This window comes from Hyperolius riggenbachi, chromosome 2 (genome assembly GCF_040937935.1).
Source record: "Hyperolius riggenbachi isolate aHypRig1 chromosome 2, aHypRig1.pri, whole genome shotgun sequence".
NCBI lineage: Eukaryota > Metazoa > Chordata > Amphibia > Anura > Hyperoliidae > Hyperolius > Hyperolius riggenbachi.
This window is the reverse complement of record NC_090647.1, coordinates 275,392,266-275,406,437: the sequence shown is the minus strand read 5'-3', so window position 1 is coordinate 275,406,437 and position 14,172 is coordinate 275,392,266.

Sequence of the window (14,172 nt, the reverse complement as noted above, 5' to 3'; positions counted from 1 at the left end):
TTGCTGCCGCTGGCCACTGCAGCTTCAGGTTTCGCTTCCAAGAGGGGATGTCCTTTTTATTCTGGGCTATATGCCAATTTTAAATGCCTACTGTTCATACACATCTAGTAAGTGTATCTTTTATTGCGCAGTTTTCATTTTATTAAACGGTATCACACTACGGAGCGCTCCTCCTGTCTTTTGCTTCCTTTTCCAGTAGTCCGCTCACAGCCGAGTGTTTGAGGAGCTGCCAGTGTGTGATCAGTCTGCGGTCCACTTTGACCTCTCACCTGCGTTAGCGCAAGATTGCACATCTTTTGTTTTTCCTCATTGGCATCTATACGGCTGACCGAATCTTGCAGCAACAACGCAGAGGATTACAAATATGGCTAGTCGAGCCACAAGAGTCACTGCATCCAACAGATGGGACGATCTCACAGAAGACATCAAAGCTAAGTTGGGGGCTATATGTGATGATGTCATGTCTGACCCACACAGGGTCAATCAGGGTATTCAATCCACAATGATCAACAACAGACAAACCGATGACCATACACTAAAACTCAATTCTATGATCGGCTTGTTCAGAGAGTTGGAAGAGGCTAGAAAATATGAATTTACCCAATGGATAGATGCCTCATTCCTCTCTGAATATATCCGACACCACATAGCCCCCAGAGGGATGAGGAACACCAAAGAGTGTGACTTTTTGGACCCTGATTTGGTTGACAAGTGGGAAGTAGCGTCTAAGACCTGCACCACCACATGGATGACCATTGCCAACGCGCAAAGAGAGCGTAACCTGTCCCGTGTCAGAACAGTGATTCCTGACATCGAGCAGGAACTGTCCAAGTTTTTAGACCTAAGAGAGTATAATGAATGGGAAACCAAAAGTCAAAACTTTCTAAAGTCCTTTGAAAATGAATTATTAGACAGAAAGGTCAAAAAGTTCCAGAGGGACAAAGTAGACTATGCCCTGGGTAATGTATTTCATTGGGGACCTGATAAGCCTAAGAACAATGGTTCACTGCCCCAGAGCAAGACACCCATCATCCACACACACAGGGCTGACACACACAACACACGCCCCATGCCTACCCACAAGGGACTTGAGGGCCAGGGGGGTCATCACCCTCCCCTCCATACACAGACTGGGACCAATACTGAAAATGAGGAATGGCAAACTGTCCGAAGGAAAAATCGGAGAAAAGAGTACAGAGGACAAAACAGGTCCAATATCAACAACTCCAACATCTATATGAGACCAAACAATAGATCACACAAATCAGAGCCATTCTCACACAAGTTTGACAAAAACACGTCTACCTATGTCAAAAGGCCTAGGAGACCACCTTCCAGCAATGAGCTATCTCGAGCCCATGGCCAAGACCATGGGTCAAACAGATTCGACAGAAGGGGGAGAGACACCTTTCGACGAATCTGGGACATGAGAAAGGAGTTTCACGAGAAAAACATAACAAACGGTAATGAGGACCAACTCAATTGGTCCTTGGCCGCTCAACTTCAGGAAAACGAGTCCCTGAACAGGTCCCCAAACAAGTCGTATTTACTAAACAGCTCCGTGGCGCTTTTAGGAGAATTATCCACATCTGACGCCCTGCGAGATCCTCGCCAAGATAATATCAATGTCAATGCCCCTTTTTTAGGGCCAATTCCCCCGCCCACACCGACCTTAGGGGGAAAGAAAAGACACATGTCCGACGAAGAACAAGAGGTGGGCGTCAAGTCCAAAAAAGGAAAGAACGGAGAAAACTTAGGGACAGACAATTTGACACAATAAAGATCTTCAACTTGTCGTCCCACTCCCTAACAGACAGTGAAATCACCTTACTGAATAGGGGGCTCAATTTTGCCCCAACGGTGGGGCCAGATGAATTTCAATTATTCAAAGATTTGAACAAATTCATCAGGAATTTGACTTTAAAAAGATATTATGGGTTGAAGGAAACACACAACAAGGAACCACCCCCGAGACCAGGCATCACCGAGCCTGGTCCATGCAGTGACAGTACCATGGGGGACGAGTTTGGAGCACTACAGGACCTAGAGGACCTATTGGCTGAGCAAGAAGATACAAGTGAAGCAGAGGACTGGTTAAATCTATGGACCAATCCAGAAATACAACACAGTGGGTTCAAACCCAGGTCCATCTTCCACCCCACCTTTGCCAAAGGCCCCCACATCAACAATTTCTACCAAGCTGTTTGGTGTCAACTCAAAACATTGTGTGGCAACAGAGATAAGAACAAATACAACAATCTCAATAGACAAGAGAGAGAGGCCCTAAAACAACTCATTCAAAATAACAACATCGTGATCCGTCAGGCGGACAAGGGTGGAGGCATAGTGGTTGTGGATCATGAAGATTACCTCAAAGAGGGGCTCCGTTTGCTGGGAGACTCTTCAACTTATCAAAAATTGAGCAAAGATCCTACAGTAGAATATCTGACAGAACTCAAAACTCTAGTCCAACGAGCCCTGCAGATGGGGACGATATGTAAGGATGAATCCCGTTTTCTTATCAATGAACATCCATTAATTCCGTACTTCTACCATATACCCAAGATCCACAAAGACAAAAATTCCCCTCCGGGCCGACCAATAGTTGCTGGTATGGATGGGATTCTAGCCCCCCTATCAGAATATGTGGACCACTTTTTACAACCAATAGTGGTGAACACCAAAGCATACACAAGAGACTCAAGCTATGTTCTGGACATTCTTCGGGATGTACAGTGGAGTAAACATTACAGATGGGCTTCATTGGATGTCAGCTCACTCTACACGTGTATCCCACATGAGAAAGGTCTAGATGCTGTAAGCCATTTCCTCACCTCTGATGGTTGCATACATCACACCCAGGCCCAATTCATTCTGGATCTTTTGGAGTTTTCTCTCACTCACAACCATTTCACATTCGCTGGAGATTTCTACTTACAGACTTGTGGGACGGCGATGGGGGCGGGGTTTGCTCCGAGTTTCGCAAATCTATATATGGCTTACTGGGAGGACCATTACATCTGGTCCAACTCCCCGTTCGGGGCAAACCTCGCCCTATACCTTAGGTATATAGATGACGTCCTCATCATCTGGGAAGGACCGGAGGACACATTCAACAAGTTTGTTGAATACTGCAATAACAATACCTTTGGTCTACAGTTCACCTCAGTATCAGATGAAAGCAACATTGTGTTCCTTGATTTGGAACTGGGTCACAATGACCATGGTCAAATCACGTCGCGAACACATTTCAAGCCGACTGCTGGGAATTCTTTCCTACACAAAGAGAGCTGCCACCATCCAAGGTGGATCAACAACATCCCAAGGAGCCAGTTCTGCCGTCTCCGCAGAAACTGCTCCATCAAGGAAGACTATGACAAACAGGGGGCATACCTAACAAAAAAATTCCTGGACAAAGGCTATGACACAACTAATATAGAGAAGGCTAGATCAGAATACAGAGACAAGAAAACCCCCAAAAGGAAAGGAACAGAAGGTGAAATAACCCCTACTAAAGGACCGCAGTTTGTAACCACGTTTAACAACAGAGCAGGCAATATCAATCACATCATTCGCACGAATTGGCCCCTCCTCTTGCGTGACCCTGTTCTTAGCCGTCATCTACCCACAAAACCAAACACCATTTTCCGGAGGGCGAAATCCCTCAAGAACAAGATAGCAAAAAGTAATATCGGCTCCAAAGATCAAAGAGACTCTCGTCCAAACGCATTTGGGCTAACTGGAAATTTTCGTTGTGGAAAAGCCAGGTGCAAATGTTGCCCCTTCATACAACATCGCCAGAAGCTTGTACAGACAGACCAGCACACCATCCAGGTGAAACAATTTATAAACTGTGGCACTCCGTATGTAGTGTATCTACTATCTTGTGATTGCCCAAAATACTATATCGGCCGCACCACACGCCCACTACGGGAACGTTTTGGGGAACACAGACGAGGAATCGAGGATGGACTGCAGACTCATAGTGTCCCTCGGCACTTCCTTGAGAACCATGACCAGTCCACTGACCACCTAACAATCATGGGTCTGGAGGCCATTTCATCTGGACTACCCATGGGTCTAAGATACAGGAAACTGTGCGAAAAAGAAGCATACTGGATCTTCAGACTGAACACCTTGTGTCCAGCAGGGTTGAACGAGGAGGTAGAAACAGCCAACTTTATATGATTCCCTCCAGGTGCAGCACGACTTGCCATGCACCACCACTTGGGTCCACCTCCAACCGGGTTCCCATTGATCTAGTTCCCAATTCTCATGCCATCCCAAATCTTGCCTCTCCCCCCCCCCCCCCTCCGCACTTTGCAGCTGGTGGGAAATATGGCCTTATGTAGATGGACACAGGCACAGATATTGCAGACACTGGTGTATACATACACAGATGCCTGCATGTCCGATGTAAAACACTGTATACGCTGTCATGTGTCTTCAGATCAACGAACCACAGAACGTTAATTGTAATGTTGTGTTTATTAGTTCTCAAATGCCTTTCTTGTGTGCTCATACACTTTTTTGTTTATTGTTTTTGTTTATACTTTCATTTATATTGGTCCTTCGCTCTTATATATATATATATATATATCTTGTATATATGTTTTTCATGTACTGTTTATTGCATTGTACATAAGACTCATTGTTGTTGCGGTGGCCAGCGTTTTCTATACAGTCTTGCTGCTGGGTTTCATGTGCAGCACTCTCAGTGCTGCCCAAAATTGCATTTATGACATCCAGCGCCACAGCCCCCCGGGCAGGGCTCTGCATCTCTCCCCTTTCAGCCCATACAGAATATACCCATGCCAACAGAGATGCCGAGGCATGTACTTGTATATACAGGCGCCGCTGGCCACGCCCCCCGCTGTCATTTGGGTTGTCGGCCACACCCCCCTCCCTTGTCTCTATTGGAAGGCCAAGGCTACCATATGTGTGCACCGCTGGCCACGCCCTCTGTTGCAACTTGCGCTACTGACCACGCCCCTGCCCGTGAGGTAAATATTCCTGCACTTGGGGGCCACCAGTCATGTCCCTCGCCTTCCTCCCCTCCAGCACACCTGGAGAGTCAACATGCCACCAGGGAAGCCGAGGTTTCCAGCTCCAGCTTTTCCCATCTACAGGGATGCTGGGGCCACGTTTTTTTTTTTGTTTTTTTTTTCCCATCTACAGGGATGCTGGGGCCACGGTGTTTTTTTTTTTTTTTTTTTCTCTTGCAACACTTCATACTGTTGCAGTTGAATCAATCAGTTATTTGCCGTCAGGGCTTTATGCCCTGGTGATTTAGAGTTGAGCTCCGTCAGGAGGCTGGAAAATATAGGGTTTTTGTTTGCAGTACTTTGCAACCCCGCCCCCTACCCTCTCACCCTTGTTAACCTCAATTTGCTCTGGGAAGCCATTCCCTTGACTCCTGTTATAAATAGGAGCATAGTGTGCATGCAGGTACGTTAACTGACGAAGGCGTGGACACGCCGAAACGCGTCTTGACGTAACCTGCACACAGTCACCCCGAAGGGACACCTGTCATCCATTTACCATCTGGATCCTTGCTGCCGCTGGCCACTGCAGCTTCAGGTTTCGCTTCCAAGAGGGGATGTCCTTTTTATTCTGGGCTATATGCCAATTTTAAATGCCTACTGTTCATACACATCTAGTAAGTGTATCTTTTATTGCGCAGTTTTCATTTTATTAAACGGTATCACACTACGGAGCGCTCCTCCTGTCTTTTGCTTCCTTTTCCAGTAGTCCGCTCACAGCCGAGTGTTTGAGGAGCTGCCAGAGTGTGATCAGTCTGCGGTCCACTTTGACCTCTCACCTGCGTTAGCGCAAGATTGCACATCTTTTGTTAATAAATTTTCATCCCCTTTGTTTCCAAGTAAGATGGATTTTGAAGTAATGATACTATAGCCCTCTTTTAGTTGGCAACAGACTAGATAGGCTTTTGTCTAGGGCCTGGAACCCACTTGCAATACGTTATTAAGCAACTTCTAAGCACTTCTAATTTGAAAAGCTCTTGCTAATGTAATGTTTTGGGTGTATCACTTGAGCGAGGTGATTTTATAAAAATCCCCCATAGCACTGCATTAGCAAAAGCTTTTCAAATCACTAGCGCTTAGAAAAGGTTACTAGTGGGTTTGAGCCCTAATAGGATGACACCAACACCTTCACTGGAGCAGGTGGAATAAGCACACACATTAATGCTACATATACATTTGGAGATCTGGCAGTGCTTGGGTACCCATTATCACAGGAACCTGTTGCAAAGACATTATGGGAGGTATGTGGAAAATTGGCTGCAGGAAGATGGAGTGGGCTCTGGAAACCTAAGCCAAACTGGACAATGAAACCTGTGTAATAATTAAGTTTGTCATTTAGGATTCGTTTTCAGTCAGGAATATTGGTCACAGGGTATGGGGTGGTTAGTTTTATATGGAATGGATAAAGGAGCCTTAGAACTGGCTGATGTTGGGGAGAGGATTAACCAAAGGAGAAAAGGTAAGTTTAGACATTGGGAAGGGGTTTTGTCTATAATGGGATCTGTCAAGGTTAGGCAACAAAGGAGATGAAAAGAGTTTTGCAAACCGACAAACATCACAGGATTAGTAATTGCATTATTGGTCCTCTTGAGTGCTTGCAGTGAATCCACATGTGCCAGAATCAAATGTACCACTCCATCATAACATATACTGTATGTGCAAGTTATGCGACAGAAATTGCAAAGAGTAAAATGTGAGGAAAAATCAGTCTACCTTATCACACATTGCTTAACTTTGCTTTTAATAAGGTAAGCTGCAATGACCGAAAGCAACCAGTCAGCAGGCTATAGTGTTCCAAATGCTGTGAACTGAAGAGATGTTTAAAAATTGATTGGTTGCTATGACTTTCCTCTTCCTCTTTGCATCTTGAAATTGCCACCCTTAATAAATCATTGTGAATGTTTTCCATTTGCAAAGAAAACCACAGTGCCTCATGTTCACTGATTTTGTCCAGCATCTAAGATACATAAAAAGGAAAAGTGTAAGCATGATTGGCTATAAGAGCTTTGAATGAATAATAAACATTTGCAGGTTCTGATTTACAGCCGGCTATTCAGCGCTGACAGCCATCATGCAGGCTTTGGTATCAGCAGGAGTATAACCCATCTTTAGAAAGTGACGTTTCTTGAAATAATGGAAAACCACTCCTGGACTATCTTGCTGTGCATTTAACCTTGGGTTGCAAGAACTTTTGACTGTATGAGATTTTGTTAAAGTCAACATTTTTGTGGAATCATTCAGCGCTATAGCAGTTGTGTCAATCAAGACACCAGCACTGCAGTCACCTCTTTTGACATTCATAATTCAGCATTATGATTTGAATAAATGTTGCTTTCAAAAGGGGGAGGGTGACCTTTTCAGGATGCTCTACAAACTAGTCGTTTTAGGTTGGCTGTTCTTCATGTTATGTAAAAAATTCAGTAGAGCTAATTTAAAGCCCAAGTTCAGCCACTGTTAATGTTAATGATTTAATGCATTACTAATGCAAGATGGTTTGTGCCAGTATTTTTTGCACTGTAAATGTGGAACTCCGCTCACACCTCCGTTCACCGACAGTGCAGGAAAGCAGGCTGCCAAGACCTCAGATCCAAGACCGTAGAAAGTGAAGTCCGCACGATGTCGGTAGAATCAATATGGCTTTATTCAATCGTTACACATAACAAGCTAAAAGCCAGCACCACATGCTGACATGTTTCGGGCGTTACACGCCCTTAATCATAGCATAGGCGCACATGAGAAAGGGTGACTCCTATATGGAGTAAGGTTACACCCGATACCACATGTTCAATAGACCCCACCCACAAAGAAAGGTGCATATAAAACAGTGGGGGGAGAAAAGGACACACAGAAATTCCCCACACTGAGATAATCTATTACATAAAAGCATTATAAAAGGCATAAAAATATAAATGCATGCGATTAGGCACCATATAACATTAGGCAGCATGAATTAGATCATCTTCATAAATTTCAAGAGATTCAAGATATGAACTTATATAATCATGTGTAAACAAAAGACAAGGGTGATCATTTGATCCACTCTAAGTAACTGTGTTGAGGTCCCATCTTGCATTAAGTCCTCCCGGTGAGCGTGTCCCTAATTGGAAAATCCAGTAGGCCTCCCTGGTAAGGAGACGTTTGTAAACGTCCCCCCCTCTCACAGGCCTTAGGACACGCTCAATACCCTGAAATGAGAAAGAGGACATGTCACCTGAATGGACTGATCTAAAGTGCTTTGCTACATTGGACACCTCTAGGGTCAACCAGCCAGCCCCCCTGTAGTGTTCGGCTATACGTTGTCTGAGGTGCCTGGTAGTGCACCCCACATATTGGGTGTGGCATAAGGAACACGAGATAAGGTAAATTGTATACCTCGTGTCACAATTCATGTATTGTTTGATGGGAAAGGTTTTACCATTGGAAAAAGAAACAATAGAACGGGTGGGTTTGTGGACACTACAGTAGTGGCACGTTGAGAAATTGCATCTATATGAGCCAGGGGTGGTCAGCCAACACGGTCGTTGTGTACTGGAAGGGAGAAGGCTAGGTGACAAGATGCTCCCAAGTGTGGGAGCCCTTCTACTAGCAAATCTAACTCCTTGCTTGATGATCTGATTGAGCGTTTCATCCGCCTGTAGCACAGGAAGAGATTTCCTCACAATCTGCGTAATTTGTTTATATTCCTGGCTATAGGCAGTCACAAAAGTCATGTCTTTGTTGGATCGTGACTGCGTTCGGCGGGAGCCAGGAGTCAATAATTCCTCCCTGGTTCTCATCAAGGCCCGCCTCCTACCCCTCTCTATCATCCACCTGGGGTAGCCACGCTCCCCAAGACGAGAACCCACAGTGTCCAGCTCCACGCCGAGGGCCGAGCCATCAGAACAGTTACGGCGTGCCCGGATCGACTCACCCACGGGAACAGCACGGATGGTATGGGGCGGATGGCAGCTGTTGGCCCTCAGGGTGGAGTTGCCACTACACGGCTTGCGGTACGTGCCTGAAACCACAGAGGCAGAAGAGGGGTCCCCCCTCAGTGTGAGGTCAAGATAATTGACCTCTGAGGAGGTCCACTGGGAAGTGAACACCAGATTCAGAGAATTCCCGTTAAGAAACTCCACAAATTGCAGCGCCTCGTCGTGCGTGCCGTCCCAGACGACCAACAGGTCGTCTATATATCTGCCATACCACACAATGTGACTCGAATAGATATTGGAGTCACTAAACAAGTGGAGCTCCTCCCACCAGCCCATATATAAATTGGCCAGTGAGGGAGAAAATTTTGCTCCCATTGAAGCTCCACAACGTTGTACATAAAAATCAGATTCGAAAAGAAAATAATTGTGGGTAAGCAGATATTGGACGGCACGCCCGACGAAGAACTGGAGGTCCGCGGAGAAAGCAGAGTATCTCGCCATATGATAATCTAATGCATCCAGAGCGAGAGCATGGGGAATGCAAGAGTATAGTGACTTAACATCAATGGCTATCCAACTGTAGTGGTCATGCCATTGGAAGTGCAGTAGACTACTAAGCACATGCTTAGTGTCTCGTATGTAGCCGGGAAGACGTCGCACTAGGGGTTGTAGGTGTTCATCCACCCAGTTGCCCAGGCGCTCCCCCAGAGAGCCAATCCCAGCCACAATTGGCCTGCCCTCTGGGGGAAACCCCTGTTTGTGAATCTTGGGCAGGTGATGAAACACCGGAACAACAGGGGAAGAAACGGCGAGATACTCTGCTAGTCGCTTGGAGATTACTCCCAAACTTTCGCCCAAGGACAAGAGCGAAAGCAGCTGTCTGCTATACTCCGCTGTAGGGTCACATCTCAGAGGAGAATAGGTGGCCAAGTCCCGGAGCTGCCTCAGTGCCTCCATACGATAAACCTCTGTATCCAGGACGACCACTGCTCCTCCCTTATCCGCATTCCTGATAACAATGCGTATATTGTCTTTAAGGGAGGAGAGGGCCTGCTTTTCAGCCGGAGGGAGGTTGCTGCGGAGGCCTGGGGCCTTAGCAGAAGCTAGTTCAAGTAGTTCTCTCTCTATGACCTCCTGGAAAGCATCAACGGGGGGACTGCGGGCAGTCGTTGGATAGAAGGCTGGATTGCGGATAGAGACAGGCCTGACGTCATTTTCAGAAACCAAGGGGACCGTCTCTGAGAGCAATTGCTCTAAAGACAAGAGAGATTTGGTGTCCCCGAAATTTCTTATATCAGGCAAGGCCATACCTCCACCATCTGATAAATCGTACTCCACTTCATCCGCAGTCTGCCCGTCAATAAAATGCTTTCTCAGAAGAACAGACCTGACAAACTTGTTGACATCTAGAAGTGTGGAGAACACATCAAAATGTGTAGTGGGGGCAAAGGAGAGCCCCCGTGAGAGTAAATCGATCTCTGGGGCGGACAAAATAGTGGCTGAAAGATTAACAACTGTATGAGTGGCACAATCGGAAATTGGAGTCACCCGTCTCTGCTTGTTGTGTTTTATACCCCCTCTCCTCGTCCGCCTCGGCCTTTTTTCTTGTTGTATTTGTATTTGTTGTGCCTCTTGTGCTGGGCGGGTAGGGAAAGGATGGGCTGCTGGTTTTTTGACAGCTGATTGTTGGAACATGTAGCAGGGTCTATACCTCCCGTTGCCCCATGAACCTGTGCTCCAGAAGCATCCGATAGCTCAGATTGAGAGTCAGATGTTTCGGGTGAGCTAAAGGTAACCTTTTTGGGGGGTTTAGTTCTAGGTCGACGGGAGGTAGATCTTGGTGACCTGAAGGTGGCCTCCCAACGACCCCACTCATACACAACACCCTTTTTATAATCGTTTACATCCCGTAAATACTTGACTCGTTTGGTGTCGGTGATCAGGGACTCCAGCCTCGACACGTTGTCCAAAAGTTTTATATTTAAATCGTCATATTGTTGCAACGTGTCGAGCTTAGAAAGAGTGCCCTTGATCTCCGAGACCTGCAATCGTAGGTCAACCAATCGTTGTTCCTCATAGACAATGATCAATTTCATCAACTTGATTGAACAATCACTCAAAATGGCATTCCATTCTACAACAAAGTTATCTGAGTAGATGGTGGTAGGGACCTTCCTAATTCTCAAGCCACGTGGAATAATATTATCTGCTACGTATTGCTTGAGACTGGTAAGGTCCCACCAAACCTTGGTCTCCTTCAACATGAGATCCTCAAGCTGTATAAAAGCAGATTTGAGCGTTGCCTCTGAATTAATATTAGAAGAGGCCCCCAAATGTCTCGAAAACACTGCTGCAAATCTTGAGGATCGCTCAGGATCATAGTCCAAGTCACCAAGTGCAATCAAGTGGTTGTCAGAGGACCCAGAGTTCTGCAAGGAGATGTGTCCCTGTGTGGGCATATCAAGCCCAGCCGCACCCACTGTTGAGCCAGTAGTACATAGGGCACCCAGATTGGGATCGAGAGTATGCGATAAATATACATCCCCAAAGGAAGCATGTGCTGCTATGTAGGCAGCTGCAGACAGGTTGGATAAACCGGTCACTGTCCCCAGATCACTAACCTTCGGATCCGCTATGGCGACTCCATGAGGTGGATCGGTTATGGCCTGCTGTTCCTGGGGATTGTCCTGGAGATTATCCCATAGACCACGCACCAGCTGCACACAGTGTGGTCGAACCTCCAGAGGAAGGTCAGGGGCTTCCGCAGATGGTGGTACGGAAGGCCGGCCAGTCAGTGGCAAAAACCTGCCGGAGATGCGGCGGGGGGCAAGCGGGACGCTTCCTCCCTGGGATAAGGTGTCCAGAGACAGCCTGCGTGAAGCTGGTAGCCTGGGTCGGGCGCCCAGCTCTGACGTCATCAGATGCGCGCCGGAAGTCAGGGGAGTCCGCTCGACAGGAGCCTCCTCCGCAACTGGAGACCAGCGCACTCCTCCAGCAAGGAGGTCCCCACTTGGCAACACAACGGCAGAGAGGGCAGGGGCCACATCCAATCCAGGACCCTCTATCCCGGAAGGAGCCGGCGGCGAACACAAAGCAGGTACACTTGTAGTGCTGGCTGCAGCTGTAGACTGTGTAGCTGTGGACGCTGTCAAAATTTCCGAAGGCTGTGTTCCTACTGCTATTTGAGCTGCTGCTTGTGCTGCAGCTGTTTTGCGGACCATGTCCAGATTGCGCTGCACAGCATGTATAGAGGACACTGCCTTCTTAGATGATGTAGTAAGAAGCACTTTGGTGGATGTTGAATCCTTGCCTGGTATGCATGAAGAGGCATTGCTGCGTAATGTTCTTTGTTCAGATTGGGCCATGCCTGGTGGTGATGATAGCTCTATGTGAGAATGGATGCCAATGGAGGGAGCAGAGAAAATGACAGAAGATACACTGTAAATGTGGAACTCCGCTCACACCTCCGTTCACCGACAGTGCAGGAAAGCAGGCTGCCAAGACCTCAGATCCAAGACCGTAGAAAGTGAAGTCCGCACGATGTCGGTAGAATCAATATGGCTTTATTCAATCGTTACACATAACAAGCTAAAAGCCAGCACCACATGCTGACATGTTTCGGGCGTTACACGCCCTTAATCATAGCATAGGCGCACATGAGAAAGGGTGACTCCTATATGGAGTAAGGTTACACCCGATACCACATGTTCAATAGACCCCACCCACAAAGAAAGGTGCATATAAAACAGTGGGGGGAGAAAAGGACACACAGAAATTCCCCACACTGAGATAATCTATTACATAAAAGCATTATAAAAGGCATAAAAATATAAATGCATGCGATTAGGCACCATATAACATTAGGCAGCATGAATTAGATCATCTTCATAAATTTCAAGAGATTCAAGATATGAACTTATATAATCATGTGTAAACAAAAGACAAGGGTGATCATTTGATCCACTCTAAGTAACTGTGTTGAGGTCCCATCTTGCATTAAGTCCTCCCGGTGAGCGTGTCCCTAATTGGAAAATCCAGTAGGCCTCCCTGGTAAGGAGACGTTTGTAAACGTCCCCCCCTCTCACAGGCCTTAGGACACGCTCAATACCCTGAAATGAGAAAGAGGACATGTCACCTGAATGGACTGATCTAAAGTGCTTTGCTACATTGGACACCTCTAGGGTCAACCAGCCAGCCCCCCTGTAGTGTTCGGCTATACGTTGTCTGAGGTGCCTGGTAGTGCACCCCACATATTGGGTGTGGCATAAGGAACACGAGATAAGGTAAATTGTATACCTCGTGTCACAATTCATGTATTGTTTGATGGGAAAGGTTTTACCATTGGAAAAAGAAACAATAGAACGGGTGGGTTTGTGGACACTACAGTAGTGGCACGTTGAGAAATTGCATCTATATGAGCCAGGGGTGGTCAGCCAACACGGTCGTTGTGTACTGGAAGGGAGAAGGCTAGGTGACAAGATGCTCCCAAGTGTGGGAGCCCTTCTACTAGCAAATCTAACTCCTTGCTTGATGATCTGATTGAGCGTTTCATCCGCCTGTAGCACAGGAAGAGATTTCCTCACAATCTGCGTAATTTGTTTTTAGGTTGGCTGTTCTTCATGTTATGTAAAAAATTCAGTAGAGCTAATTTAAAGCCCAAGTTCAGCCACTGTTAATGTTAATGATTTAATGCATTACTAATGCAAGATGGTTTGTGCCAGTATTTTTTGCAAAACAAATAAAATACAAATATTTTTTTAATGAAATATATATATATATATATATATATATATATATATATATATATATATATATATATATATATATATATATATATATTTATATTATGTAGGGATGATCAATGAGATGCAAATATTTCTAAGTTGATGGAGATGTATGCAATTTTTTGTGAAAATATATTCAGTTTTAAAATGGGTCAATCAATTTAAACCCAGGTTAAAATGTATTGGTCCATTTCAAGCTGCATATATTTATCTGCATATATTTGCATAGAAATCATTCCTAAATGTAAGTACTGGCCTGGGTGTATCAGTGGGCAATAATTGCTAGCAGAGTAGGAGTTCCTTCCCTAGAACAAAGTAGAACACCTGACCACCTCCTGTTGATAAATATTAACTCTTACAGTTCAAAGAAACCCAACGTGAGAGACATATGGCGGCTGACATATTTATTTCCTTTTAAACAATACAAGTTGC